The 15680-nt window shown below is 44.8% G+C and overlaps 1 protein-coding gene across 1 annotated transcript in view; it reads right to left on the bottom strand.

The window, feature by feature from the left end:
- Positions 1–15680, bottom strand: part of LOC126536703 (cell adhesion molecule Dscam1-like) — a 166190-nt gene that overhangs the window by 133586 nt on the left and 16924 nt on the right. The gene's annotated exons all lie outside the window — the stretch shown is intronic.

Below are 15680 nucleotides of genomic sequence, written 5' to 3'. Positions count from 1 at the left end.
TTTTAATGGCGTACAAGTAAGAATTGCAGTTAAAATACAATACATCATACAGTGAACAAATGGCGAAGGTGATCAGACTGAGCGATACATAAACTATAACATGGATAACAGGTGTCGTAAGCAGCGTGACTATTAGAAAACGCAAGATGGCGTAACCACCAAACTGGAAAAAAAGAAAAATTAAACGCGCGTCTTATGCGGGAAAAAAACGAGTATTGTAAGGTCACAAATAAATAAATTTTCGAACATCGTTCTCGACGACAGCAGTGAAAAATTTGATGTTTTTCCCATGTTTGCGCCGATACCCTAATGAATTAATTAGGGTATCGCAATTAATTTCTGTTTTAAGAGCGATTCCATAACTGCAACCTCTGGATGCGATTGAAAGCTCGACTGTAAAATTGTGGTGTCAATATCGTGAAAAGATTTGTCAGGCTTGTTAACATGCTTGGACACCGGAAGGTTATGGATGCTCCTGGCCGGCGCTCTGTGTTATTAAGACGAAATTGATTACTAGTTTCTGCTTGGTCTATGCGTTTCCCATAGGATGTTGAGGGTTTAAGTATAGCTATACTACGAGGGCGAATCAGAAAATCTCTTTGTCCCTATATTTTATTAGCCAAAATAAGGTACATACAGATAATTACTAATATACGTACTATTCTGCGTACCTAACACTATTTTTTCACATAGTCCCCACAGCGGTTCGGACACTTGTCCCATCGCAGCACTAAATTTGAGATGGCCCTGTGGTAGAATTCGTCCGGCTGGCTGTTGAACCACCGTCGGAGTGCTGTCTTGGCATCATTGTTACACGTGAATCGCTGTCCTGCCAGGAACTTCTTCCGCATGCCGAAAACATGGAAATCAATATGTGCGAGGTCCGAAATGTTGATGGGCGCTCCAGATTCTCCCAGTGCAATAACTGGACCTTGTTGGCGGTTGTGACTTCGACATTTGTGGCCTCGCATTGTCGTGAAGAATAACCGCGTTGTCCGCATCGAGAATTCTTCGGCGTTTTCGCCTGACGGCAGCCAGCAGACGTCACAGTGTGGAACAATAACCGTCGACATTGATGGTTGCACATTGTAGCATGAAATCCATCACGAGTGGTCCTCGGCGATAGCAGAAGAGAGTTAACATCACTTTCTCAACAGATGGCACTGAGCGGAATATTCTTGACGCAGGCGAGACCGAGACGATCAGCTCTGGGCCGTCCAGCAGGTCCTCGAGGCGCTCGAAAGGCACGGACCCAGCGAGCCGGCAATGGCGAGCGGAGACCCGCGCCGAGTAACGGCGCCTTCGTACACGACGTAGGCGCTCGTCGGGGCGCGCGAGCGCCCAACTGGAGGCATAAATAAAGTGCGACAGTGCGAAAGTCATTACTCGTGTACGTAATGTTGCAATCCAATCCAATGTCACAGGCGAACCCGGATGTTTCCACACCATGCTCTGCTGCTTCGATTACGACGCGAAATGCAGTATCCGCGTTTCATCGACAGTAACAATGCGGTTTAGAAAACTTTCAACCTCCTCGGCATACCGTTGCATGTGTTTCTGTGAAGCAATCGTTCGCAGGCCTTTCATCATGTCATCCAACTGCTTAGGCACCCACTGACATGAAACTTTCCGGTAACCTAAGCACCAGTGAACGATGTCGTAGACACACCCATACGAAATGCCAAGCTCTTGGGACATGTCCTTGAGGTGCACACGCCGATCCGCTTTCATCATTGCATTCACGTGGGAAATGTCGTCAGTCAACGACACACGCGGCCTCCCCGAACGCTCATTGCCATGCAAGTCATCACGGCCTTTTGCGAACTCACAGCAGTACCACCTCACAATTTACAAAGACAGACAGATTTCCCCATACGTGGGCTGCATTTCTCTGTGGATTTCGATGGACGTTCGTTCCTTACTCTATAGAAAACAAATCACACCTCGTTGGTCGTACGCCATGGACGTGTAAAGCACAACCGCCATCTTCAACAAATGAGAGCAGGGCCGTGCCACTGAGCTACCGGCAGATGATGCTGGGTCGGTTCAAGAAAGGTCCACCGCTGGGGATGGAAATGTTGGCTTTGCATTTACAGCCGTAATTTGACTAAAAGAAAAGGGGAAAAGACTTTCTGATTCACTCTCGTACGCTATAGCGATGTCGCAAGTAAAATCACCATTGGTAATTATCAATATTTCAATTTACTGCTTGGTAGTCAGCTTTCTGGGTGGGGATATTTGAATGCAAGGTTTACACTATGGTTTACTGCAAGGGTGACCCGACTGTATCTTTTGAAGGTATCGTTCTACAGTGAAGCCGGTTATGGCTCGGCTTTCGTCGATTCTTCGTGACCGTCAGCAAATCTGCGCGTGTGAGAACTCAGCTTACGAATTTGATTCAAGATCGCATAATTCTCTGAAAGAGCTTATACGTCTCATCATTTGGATATGCATTTTGAGTAGGTTAGTTATCAACAGACACTATTTTCAAGATCAATAGACTCGCAGTTAGACAACTGTATTTGTGCTTGCTTAAGGGGGTATGAGCCGTTCACTGTCTTATGTGACGGACAAGTTTCTCGTTGGGTAGGCATAGAAATGCTTACGCGTTTAATAAAAGAGATGATAGAGAGTGTGCGTAAATATCGTCACGATGACCAGCGATCAGGATAATAAATGTGTTTGTACCTTTGTGCAAAATTCTGTATCACCTCTGTGTTGTGGGCTAAACAGCCTCGCTGTTCATTCAACTTCACAGAGGGGAATGGCTCATCTCTATTTTATTTTATTTTTCATGAAAAGAGCATGGCACGTAGAGTTGGCGATTGTCAATCAACACCTCGTAGCGGTTCTGTCAAAATATTTTTAAGCGGTTCGCGTTCGTGTAGATATACTAATTGAGTGTTTAGTTCATTTTGTTTTTCTGCATATACTTCCGATTTTGCAGAATAAAGACAACGTGAACTCCCTCCCTCTCTCCTTCCCCCCCCACACACACGCACACGCACACGCACGCACACACACACACACACACACACACACACAGAAAAACAGAGCGACAGATAGACATATAGAGAGACGGATGGACGGGCGGACACAAGAGAGCACAGAAATGTCCATTGGTTTTCCCATTTCGGTCATACCGCTAAAAAAGTGGTATTCATTTTTTAACTTTCCTTATTTTACTGCTTCAAGAATATATCTGTAAAGTATGGCGAGCTGTGGGTGTTCAAGGAGTAACTACTTATAGTGTTTAAATGATTGCAGAGAAAACACCATCTTATAGAACTGAAGGATATCACTTGTGCCACAAAGGCATTGCCATTGTGGATTGCGGGGAGATGTCGTAGGGAAGGGGGGAGCGTTTACAAGGAGAAATGAAGTTGGGCCTGGTTTATTTGCGGCTTCTCTCGCTGCAGTAACTCCCTGAAATGGAAGAACCGAATGAGTGCGTAAGTTAAGAAAGATAGCAGACGACGCGGCTACCAGAAGGCTCAGGTAGATTGATAGTACAATCAACGAAAGTACGACGAGAGAGAAACGGATCCATTTGCGGAGTGGCACCGAATTGCGCTCAGCTTTCTTTGTGCGAGCGTTTCTTTCTCTGAGAGTCCTTTGTTTCACTATACGGCGGCTGTTAGTTTATCGTTAAGCTCTGATTATGTACTTATGAGGCAAAGTGAAAGATCATAAACTTGATTAAGTCGTCTAGCACTGTCCGCGTAAGTGTTTTTCATTTCTTTGTTTTTCTTTTTTTTTATGCGCATAACTTCGAGTTTGAAATCTTCCCAGACTGCCACATGAGGTATAAAAAGATAACTACGTTTTTCTGCTGCCTTGCACGCACATAATTTTTATCCTTTGAAACTTTTCAGAAATCTCGTTGGTCCATAAGTTTTATAAATATTAAATGTTGTCAGAATACTAACTGCCATTCGAGTCAAACTAAATGTCCATTTATTAAGTAGACCTTACATGCTTATCATAGTAGCGTTTACAAAAGCCCATGAATTCACCTTTATGCAAATAGAGCACGCAAAAAAAATTAAGTTAAATAATTATCACACGCCGTGATCCGCAGTCAAATTTTTCGCAGGCTCTGGGATGGCAAATACACATTTCCGTGCAGTTTCCAAGCGTAAAAACACATTGTAGCAGCTTTGCATTTGTATTACTTCTGCGTTTCCGAGGACGTTCGCATACGGAAAAAAAAAATTCCTGCAATATGCAATATCTGCCCGATTTTCTTGCTCAAGCTAAGAACATTACGAAACTATCTTTGCTGCTTCTTCAAACGAACCAATATACGCCGTGAAATTCAACGAACAATGCCTATGAGGGCACCACTTTGCAAAGATTGTTCACAAGTGTGCTTATCGATAGCAATAAAGTGCACTGACAAAACAAGTTTCTTTGTTCAAGGCCTCGGCAAGGACGCATAAAGGACAAAATGTAAGTTCTACAATGGCGGGGGAGGGCCACGAAAATCGTTTCCATCTCGACAGATCGAAAAATAGTTCCTTGCTCTTTTTTAGCGACATTTTTTTTTCTCAAATGAAAAAGAGGCTTGTTCTTATTGTGCAATAGAGAAAACAAACAAAAAGAACGAACGCCCATACCCGCATCCCATTAAACCTCGCGCAAGAGCTTCTGCGCGTCTCGACTATCGATTCCGAGACAGCGTGTCTTCGAATTGAACTTCGAGATCGTTTCTTCGACTACGAAATGACTGATCTATGTAACTAAAAGGCCAGTGATATATTTTTTCACCGGTTTTTATTGTTTTCTTTTCCGGCTCCGTTTTCATCGCTCTTCGTGCGAGTCCGCGGCGCCTACAATAGCGTCTCCGTCGCCTAAGCCGCTTCCATATATCAGTTCAGACGCTGTAGTATAGCACGGGTTGAATCTCTTTTTTGGTGAGAAATAAAAAAAGAACACTATTTTCTTACATGAACAAAGCATAGCAAATCACCTTCAAGAGAAAAATGGCGCGTGATGCGTAAAACCGATTTCCATTCCAAAATAAAAGCTAAATCGTAAGCCCTTGCAAACTGAGGCGAGTGCGAGTACGTATTGTAAGCTTCCAGAGAGAAGAAAATAATTTTAACTGTCGCGTTCAGCGTACCGAAACTACGCCGTGCGTTAAAAGGCACGCCGTAGTAGAAGGTTCTGTATTAATTAGGGCCACTTTGGGTTTCTTAAAGTGCAACCACACTGTAAAATATTTTGCATACCTAAAAGCAAAAAAAAAATGAAAAGGGGTCAATAACCCCCACCCTTACACCACAAAGGGGGTAAGGGTGTAAGTTACAAATAGATTTTCATTCTTCCTGGCTATTTACTTCGCAGTGCAGAACACGGTAGATCAACGCTCTTGTACTCCTCCCTCATCGCAATGCGGTCGCCACGGCCGGGAAACAAACCCTCATCCTCGTTCTGAGTGACACAACGCCGAAGCCACTGAGCTACGGCAGTGGGTCGGAGAACAAGGAACTACAAAATTTCTTAGGATGGCTTCATCGAATACAACATTGAGCAAATAAAAATATTTCATCAAAAGAGCCATGTGTGATAATTACAGAACTCTCATTACATACATTTATAAATATTGTTTATGCTTTAGCCTTATTCTTCGAGAGTCTTCTATGTTACATGTCACGGGAACCATGGCCACTCTAGATAAGCCCTCCTGATCTCGTTGCAATTGTGTACTTATTGCTCACATGGGGTCATTCAAGGAGTTGTCGTAATGTTTATCTTTGTAATATAAACATGGTCTCATCATCATGCTCAAATTTTGCTCTCGCTAGTTTCATTGTGGAAAGTTTGACCGCCGTTCCGTTTGGGTCATGACTTCTGTGCACGTGAAATACACGGCCGTGGGCTCTGCAAATTCAGGCAGTCTGTTTGTCGCACTTCTGCGCTTGCACTTTTTACTGAAATAACCATTTGTCCAGTTATCAATGTGCTTTTCAGCTCCAAAGCTTAAAGAAACGACCTCTTCAAAAGCTACGCCGTTGGGAACAAGTATTTTTTTTTTTGTTTTCATAATTCAGGTTCCACGCATTGTAGATTGAGATTTCACACCATCGAAGTAAGAGCTTAGGCATGAACAACCAACACGCAAGTCTTGTCTGGTATAGCCAACTCCTCGTTCATGTTACCTGATCCGGACACCTGTGTCGCCCTGCTGGTATAAACGTTCTCGTGCTAACTAATATTCCTCAGAGGGACTGCCGACCCTGTCCTTATTGAGAGTGGCTTGTTGGGCTAGCTGGTACATAGTTATACTAGGAAGGTGGCTTATACAACCACCTTCCTCTCTCTTTGTCTATGTCTGCCTCTTGATTTTTTTCTACTCTCAAGTTTGCTGGCATTCTCCCAGTATAACCTGTCCTTATTGACTGTTCCGACAGAACAAACGACGCATCGACGTAACAGTGAGTTGCACTTGTGGCGTAAATAAAAGCTGCACCGTTTCGCAAGTTTCTCCTTGCGACCGAAGAAAGAAGACTACACCACCTGGATAACTTCCAGAAATGAAAATAAAATAAAAAAGAAAGAAGAGGCTCTAGGCTTTGGCATTACTCAGTTCAAAAATACCGCACGTAAGACACGCGAGGAAAATAAGGGAAATTGAAGGCGTCGATCTATAGTTACCTAACAATCACACTAAGCAGACGGGGAAAGTACGGGTAAGCAAAAGTACGGGGAAAATGAAATATTTTTTGTCTCGACGAAATAAATGAACAGCGAAGTCAAATTTGGGACAACTGCTTCATTTTATTCAGATCATTACCTGACAAACCTTGTTGTATCGCCTCATGCCCAACTTAATGCACATCCCTAATGTTGCTCAACTATGGCAGCTGTTACGTTCACAACAAACGTGTTGCACTTTATTTGTAAAAGAGAATAAAAAGAACGTCATGAGTCATTGACTGCATCAATTCAAGTCGACGCATATGATGAGTATTTACTGTTTTTGTGCTAACAAAGCAGTTTACATTAATTTCACAATTTCCCTACAACGGTACAGCTTCACAGTACCTTACCGGGCTCGTCCGAGAGTTCGTTGTTTACGCTGAACGTATTGCCTTACCAAAACGACATGGCGTTGAATTAGTTAATGATAATTGAAAATGAACATATTGAGCGCAGGTAAAAAAAAACATCACGAAGAACGTGGCAGATAACAAAGTACTGAGCGCTTCCTTCTGTCTTCACCGTGGGGAGGCCGTGCTCAACAGATTCATTTGAGATGCAGATGGTATTATGCTTCCTGCGTAGGGAACGTCCTTTTGTTGTGTGACTTACTTGAAGTGGCCACTCTTCACCTTACATCCGCCAGAGGTGACCTAGAAGGATTTTAACTTCTCTCTCCTCTCACCCCGCTTCAATTTAGGCTCATGAAAGCTAAATGCAAGCCTTCGACTGTCTTAAAACTCCTAAAAATGTTGCGAGAGGTCAACGCATTGCTCACTTTGCATGTATGCCCATATTTACTGTTTATATAGTATACAGATTTCGCGAATGACATTTATTCTGCTGTTTTGCTACATTTTATAAATAACCGCAAAGATGACCAGCTATGGATATTATTATTTACTCTTCCATCACTTTGATGAAGTAGCACATTGCTAACACTAGCACATTCAAGGAGAGGGAAAGAACTAAAGACGAAATTTATTGATCCATTCATGAAAGTCTCATACACACACACACACACACACACACACACACACACACACACACACACACACACACACACGCACACGCACGCACACGCACACGCACACGCACACACACACATGGCATGCCATTCCATGCCATGCCAAATAATATACTTAATCTTAGACAAACTCAATCGCAGTAGCTCAAACGCAGTAGTGTGGTGACAGTGATGGGTCTGTGCGACGCCGTAGCGGTCTGTGCGACGCCGTCACAAGCAACGCACAGCTGAAAAGCCGAACGCCTGGCCATGGTACCCGTTTTAGAAATCGGTGGTACTCTGGCGGTGGGGATCGAGCCACACACCTCCTGCAGCCGAGCCACGCACCCTGTACTCACTGGAACATGGCTGCAGGATCCAAGGGTACAATGACCCCTCGGTCAATCGTAAGAATTCCGAAGGCGACGCCGAAGCCGGCACTGGAACGCTGTGTCAAAGCCGCTGCCTCTGCTACTTGAAGGCGACCGCTTTTATTGGCAGCCTGTCAGCGATTCGCGCTTGCCCGCGACGGTGTGACAGCCGTTCTCCCAACCCTTGTGTCGGAATCTTCCGCCCCGCTGGTGGAGGCGGCACAGTGCTACGCTACTGTCGGGCGCGTCGCAGATGCTCTGCGTTTGGTGTGTGCGCAAGCTGGGCGGTATATGTATTCTGTTCTGACATTTTGCTTTGTCCATTACTTGCTGTGGCAACATGGGTCTGCGTTTTGTTGCAGCTTTGCTGGCGCCATTGTTGTGTGCGTGTGCCTTTGTTGGCACACGCACACACTTGCACGATTGTACCAACCGTGCAGGCCGTACTAGCAAGCCCAAGTTCAGGCTCTTTGGAAAAAGGCGCCACTTCCGCGAATCGCAGTTCGCCGTGAAAATCTGCGTGGCGAGCTTCCTAAGCTTTAGCTTCAAATAGTAATACACATATATATTTATGCCCGCTCGGCAATCGCAGTGGGGAAAATGCTTCTGTACACACATGCCGTACTTTTTACGCTTATTATAATTTTCGTCATTACGACAGTTCGTTACAAAATAAGCTGTTGGACTACAGTCTCGAGAAACGTTCGGGAGTTGTAAGGCTGCATGTTTTGCAGAATAACCTCACTAACTGTCCGTGTATATCTCTAGTTCTGCTGGCATTAAGATTTTGTTCAGACAACGCCTTACACATCTAGCTGCAAAACATCTCGCCTTTGCCGTTCCATCGTTTCAATCTTCGAGTTCTAGTATTGTAGCTTAAACCCAGTCCGTTCACTGACTCGCGTCTTTAACAATCGCCCTATCCCGATACAGCCTTTCGATTCTGCTTTCTGCATTGGTTTCTCTTTGCCATGCATACCTACATATATATACATATATATGCCCATATATACGTACGCATTCTTCCATTTGCGTTTGCGTGGTATATATTCTTTGTGCGTCACCAACAGACGACATACATAAATCACGAAATGGCCGCACGGTCTCGCGGTCCACAAAGGTTACTAAATGGCCCGTGGCCGGTTGCGCTCAAGCGTTCCAGCATCGGTCAAAGAAAAACACAGTTAGAATTTCCGGATTCGCTCTTTCTCGATGCCACAAACGTGCACAGCGCAATGCTTGAGCAAGAAAAGAAATATAGAAAGAAAAAAAGAAAATTTAGGAGGGGTGAACAGAATACCACGAACTGTATCGTATATAGTACAGTGCAAAACAACAGCGAAAAAAAAAAAAAGAAAGGAAGCAGATGCAGACGCGCCAGAACATCAGGAACGACGCCCTTTGAGAAGTGAACTGACCGCTGAGCGATGACTTAATTCGGGCCTCGGCAACGTCTCCCCCAACCATTTCTAGCACTGGCGGCAGTAAGTTCGCCGGGAGAAGACGTGTGGACGTGCAGAGGGCCACGGAAGTCGTTCCAGCTCTGATTGATTTCACCAATAATAGCCGGTACCGAAGTTCCACTCGCCCCTTCTTCCGACCCCGAGCGGTAAAGAAACAGCTCCCATCTTCTCCGGAGCCTCCAAGGAAGCTGTTGGGTCTCTACCACCGGGTGCCGGGCGAAGGCGTCGACGACGTGCGCCCATCGATCAATAAAAACAAAAATGAATAAAATACGCGCGATGCCGCCTCCGCGTGAAGCAAAGATTTTCTCTGACCTTCCGCTCGCTGCACCCCCACTTCTCCCTGCCTGGAAATGGCTCGACCTTATACGTGGCGTTTTGCGTAAGTTTTTCGGGGCTTCATTCTTGAAGTCCCGTTTTATTTGTTGAACGTTTGCACCTCTAATTAAAGAGGGCAACTATGCATAGCATGTGAGCTGTTTGTTCGAAGGTTGGCGGAGCTCTACATACCTCAAGTTAGTTTCATGAGGTAACAGGATTTTTGCTCTGGCTGGCCTGATACTGATATTGGGACCAAAGCGTTTCAACGACCTGGACATAAAAATACAAGGATAGTTAAAAATTTGAATACCGCGTCCTTCTGGGTCTTTTATTGCCCAAGTCGCCTACGCGCTATTGTCCTGTTATTGCGTTATCACGATAAGTCAAGGCGCTGCAGTGTTATTTGAGGAGTTGGTTGTCACTAAATGATGAAGCTTCGGTGGCTTTCGAATGACCACATGCTTAGATGAGCAAGGTACTAAAAAAATATGCAGATTCAACCTGCATCTTGAAATCCGAAAAACGAAGCTTTCGTGAAGCGGTTAAATCAATGTCATGCAACTGATTATACTCTCCACAGTGTTTTGCACAATAGCAATTACCTGCCTGCCAGTGAAGAAGGCAATATGTGGACAGACCCATCATGCGACCGACGTGGCCGCGCCTTATACTGTCTCTGAGATTGGACCCCTTCTTCTACGAAACTGTATCCAGGGTCGGCGCGTCAACTATAGGGCGGGTGGATCCTGGAAATAGGGCAATAGTAAATGGCTCGACGAAAGACCGATGAAGTAGTGGTGCCAAACGCACGGAAAGTATGACGACATATTGTAGCGTGAAGGCACAATTACAAAGAAGGCACACAGACACACGTCACAGGCGCCTGCAATGTGTGTCTGTGTGTCATCTTTCTAATTGCGCCTTCGCGCTCTGATATGTCTTTAACTAAACACCAATTAACCCAAAAACAAGTCCTCCTTAGGAAAGTAGGCATCAGAAAGCTTACTTCTTAAGGAAAACGTGCTTTTGGTGGCATATATCTGTTCGAATGAGGCTAATTAGGTATCGTTTGTTTTATCATTGAGTAATTCCGTAGAAAGCAAGACCAGCCGCCAGAACACCTATAAGGGTAGTAAAGACGGTAATGCTTTCCTGTGCTGGGTCTACTCGGCAAAGCCCAGCAATCACAGTCGGATAGGTCTGGGAGGGTTCACAAAGAGAGCTTCGCTTTAAAATAACAACAATAAAGTCAGTTATTGACAGTAGGAGTATCAGAGGTCGTTGATTGGGGAAGAGAATGCAGGGTGAGGCAAAGAGGCCCCTACTAGATTGCACGCGCCAGCCCTCTCGCTACACTGAAGTGCGGTGTGGCGACAATGTGCTCTGAGTTAGGCGAGGACGAGCATCACGGGCCTTGACGATTTGAGAAAGAGAAAGAGCGAAAGCTAGGGGAAGAAAGACAGGGAGGTCAACCAAACTAACGTGTGAAGTACTCAAGAGGCAATAAAGATCCGAAGAATTCCCCGTTGTCCTGAAGTATTATTAACACGGTTTTCGTCAGGCGTCCAGAAATTAATTCGTTTTAATTCATGCATAAAACATTATGTTCGGTGTCATAAATCATTAGTAGGCACACAAACTGGCGAGAAAATTTGGAATAGTGCAGATAACTCAACATACATTGAATATGATGCTTTTGAACTATGTTATTGAAGAAAGATTGTTTGAAGGCGAATTGAGACCCCCGCTTTTTAAGGTACTCGGAACCTCACTTGATGCGATATCAGAAGCTGCTAAAAGCTTTAATTGGTGTTGCTCCGACGAAGTGGTAGACTTTTACCCCACGGCAAGAAGCTCTAATCCTTCTTAAGTTTGTATAGAACCGCCGTGCCAAAATAGAGCAATTTCACGACGACTTTCACTGTACCAACGCTGCCAGAAAGAATGCTAGTTGTAGTACTCCTTGGCGGGTTGAACGGCAACTGGGAGATTAAGCATGTTGTCTTTGTATCACGATAAGCCCACTTGGTCCTCAAGATTGAAAAGCAAAGATGTGAGAATAAAAAGATATGGTAAGAGTGGCGTTTAGGAGACCCACCATAAAACATACCCATAATATTTCCTGCAAAAATCAGCGAGAGCATTGCTCTCGGCATTCCCTTCAGTGCACCTTTCAACCCAAGTACAGTGGTAACGCAGTGAACACTCCTACTTTAATAGCACCGGCAGGGTTGCTGCGCACGTGCTCTGAACATAGTGAAATCGGTCTATTGCGCCACGGCAGTTGCATCGCTGAATATGTCTTGTTGTTCGTCAAAGTAGTTCCTGCCATTTTTTTTATTCCTACACCATACCCATAAGGCCTAAGCGAAGGTGCCGCTTCGGAATACAGATGATAACATCAACTCTAGGAATACCGTCAGCGATCTTCTCAAATATTCACCTACATTCTTTTCGTTCAGTGCTGCGGATATAATGTCTCCACAAATTGGGTTTGTCCCACGCCCCTATCTGCTTTTATTCGTTTTCGAAAGTTCTTGAGTACTACTATATTTCCGGCACGTGGCTGAGAATTGAAACTCCAAAAGCCGCTCCTCTATCGCGCGTTTTCTTATCTGACAAGCGACTCGTTAAGCGGTGAAAGAGCGCTCCTATCTAGGCAGCCTATTTGGCCAGCACTTCAAGGAACGATGAAAGAGTAAAAATGAAAATAAATGCACACTCTACAAAACAGACAGCGGCCTGCGCAGGCTTGTAAGTACGTTCAGAAATGCCTTTGCGTGAACTGCTCGCGTAAAATCACATGTTCAGCACGCGACGCGGGAACTTGGTGGAGCAGCGAACTTGTTGCCCCTAAGGTGGCTTATAAAGGACGCTTAAGATGAGGCAACAAGAGCGTCCTTAGGGAGCTCCTCGACTTGCCTAGACCTACGCGGTTGGGGAAGTTGTGCGTCAAAACAACAAACAAGCCTCCATTCATCAAAGGATGCTGTTCTTACTCTGGCCGCGTAAGCCTCTCTGCCTTTCTTGGAAAGCTTGCGACAAATGCGCGCTTGTTTCCATGGCTGCAATATTTGTAACAAAAGGGCAAAGGCACGAGGCGCTGAGGCTAGGCACTTCGTGCGAGTAATTACAGATCCAAAAGCATTGACTCCCGTTATTGAATGCGATCATTGGATCCGTACACTCATGAAACAAGGATAGGAGGGATAGATCATGACGGTTGTTCAAAGGAGAGATCGATAAGTTGTGTTTATGTTGAGTTACACTTGAGTTGTGGCTGTAATTTTGTGAGACAAATCTAGCGGCTCTATTTTAAATTGATTCGCTCATATTATTTAAATAAGTTTAATGAGGGAACCACAATGAAGAGTCAAATTCAAGTTTGGGGCGAACAAAGGTTATAAAGGCTAGAGCACGTACATTAGTCGGCGTCTTTCTCGGGTTCCGGCGTAAGTAACCCAAGCACTGAGAGGCGTTGCTGCAGATGTTAGCGATATGGATGAAGTGAAGGTGCGAGGAAATTACATTACTTTATATTTATTTGGATTTACCGACCATAACCAAGAGCCTCAAAAATTGCTAATAAGGACAAGGCCATATCGAATTATTTCGCGGTCATTTGTATCAGTAATCGCTCGGTAAATTGTTAATTGTAAATTTTTAATACCAGGCTCAGTATATTAGAGTCATGAGTGGGCTGGCTGATTTTCTAGGTCTGGTTAAAATCCAATGATAATGCAATGAATTCATTAGTGCGGTGGAAGTCAAGGACATCTGCGTCCAGTTTATTGAAGGAAAATTAAAGTTACCGAATAAATAAACTATTTCAGTTAGACGAGTCTTGACGGCGTGAGTTATGCTGCTTCGCAAGTCGTTAATAAATGATGGATTCGAATCTGGAGGACTATAGCAGCGACCTAACAACAATTTCTAAAGACGAGTCAAGCACACAACCTATACAATGTAAAGAGTATTGTAAGACTTAATTAAATAAGAGGTTATCATCTTTTTAATGCACATTAGTACGTCTCCGCCTCTCTTTTAGAGCGATCAAATCTGTAAATGTTGTACATGTTTTGTATGGGACTAATTTCATTGTCTTAGATGTCAGGGAGAAGCCATGTTTCAGTGGAGATGTTATTATCGGAACCTCTATTGTCAAGGAAAGAAGAGACCTGATTGAGTTTGCGCAGAAGGCTTCGAATATTAGTAATGATGTGGGTAGTGACTGTGTAATCCGAGGTTCTGGTGCCTGCTTGAATTCACGGGTGCGTGTGCTATGCCTTAGCTATTTACTCTGTTGCACTACCATGCTTGTAACGCGGTCGTACACACACACACACACACACACACACACACACACACACACACACGCACACGCACACGCACACGCACACGCACACACGCACACGCACACGCACACGCACGCACACACACACACACACACACACACACACACACACACACACACGCGTGACATAAATGCAAGTTTGTTTTCGTCTCTGTGGGCGCTGTGTACGTATATCGTACCTCACCAACTTGTCCAGGCCACCACTCTAGTAGACTCATCAAGCAACCTTTGATATTCCAACAGCTGCCTACGAGAACACATGGAGCAACGAGCCCTCTATGACATCCAATCGTGTCATCCGAGGCGTATGGTATCAAGTTATCCAGGGTATGGGCTTCTTTTAAATTGTTCTGTGGTTTATGAGCGCCTGAAGGGGCATGTGCACGAAGAGAAGTTTTTATAGAAGAATACGACTGTCTTTATGTTTACGGTAACGCTTGGTGATCCCTTTGAAAATTTGATCACAAAACTGAGGAATTTATCTTTCCAATTCCAAATTATAATAATACCTGCCGTGGTTTCTCAGTGGCTATGGTGTTGGGGGGCTGAGCACGAGGTCGTGGGATCGAATCCCGGTCCCGGCGGCCGCAATTCGACGGGGGTGAAATTCGGTGCACGTTATGTAGGTGGACGTTAAAGAACCTGAGGTGGTCTAAATTTCCGGAGTCCTCCACTACGGCGTGCCTCATAATCAGAAAAAGGTTTTGTCATCTAAAGCCCCATTATTTAATTTTTTTTTTAAATTATACTAATGATTCTACCGTCATCGCTGCAATCGTTACAGTATACGTCTGGTCGTATGAAACCGAAGCTTGGGGATTGAGTGAGAAGTCAAGGGTTTATAAAAAAATTGCTGGCTCTCCCGTAATCGAGTGTAGATGTAAGCATCTCATGGCTACCGGCAAAGCAGACTGGCCGGAGGTGATACTCGCCACAACCTTAAAATGGGTGCAGTGCACGTTTGCAATGACATACCCCACCACATCACACCGCAGCACGCCAAACTGTACACTGGTCCACATGGACGCAGTAGTTTCCTGGCACAGACGGAACCTCGTCGCAAATATCGTCTCGGTCAAATGGCCATTCGCGACCTATGCTTACGCGTGAACAGACCTATGCTTACGCGTGAAATAATTCTTCGAAGCCTTAGCTGTCAACGGTAGCCATTCCGTCAAGGTGAGTTCGTCCCCGCGTTCACTCAGCCTTCCCAACTTTGCATGTCATGTTGATGCTTCCAACGTCGGCTGGTAAGTTTTTAACTTATGAAACAGAGATCACCAGCTAAACGTCTCACCAGCCAGTCCTTTTCTCCTTTAGTTATATTGTTGTTTAAGGAAATTGGTCAAAACGCGTTGTTCAGCTTCTTGGTTTATCGTGACCGCGAACGGGTGAGGGGGGGGGGAGGGCACCAGAGAACACGAAGGACATGTAAGGAGACCGAGAGGATCACAAAGAGC

Source organism: Dermacentor andersoni, chromosome 4 (genome assembly GCF_023375885.2).
Source record: "Dermacentor andersoni chromosome 4, qqDerAnde1_hic_scaffold, whole genome shotgun sequence".
Classification (NCBI taxonomy): domain Eukaryota; kingdom Metazoa; phylum Arthropoda; class Arachnida; order Ixodida; family Ixodidae; genus Dermacentor; species Dermacentor andersoni.
This window is presented reverse-complemented; position numbering and strand designations above follow the sequence as displayed.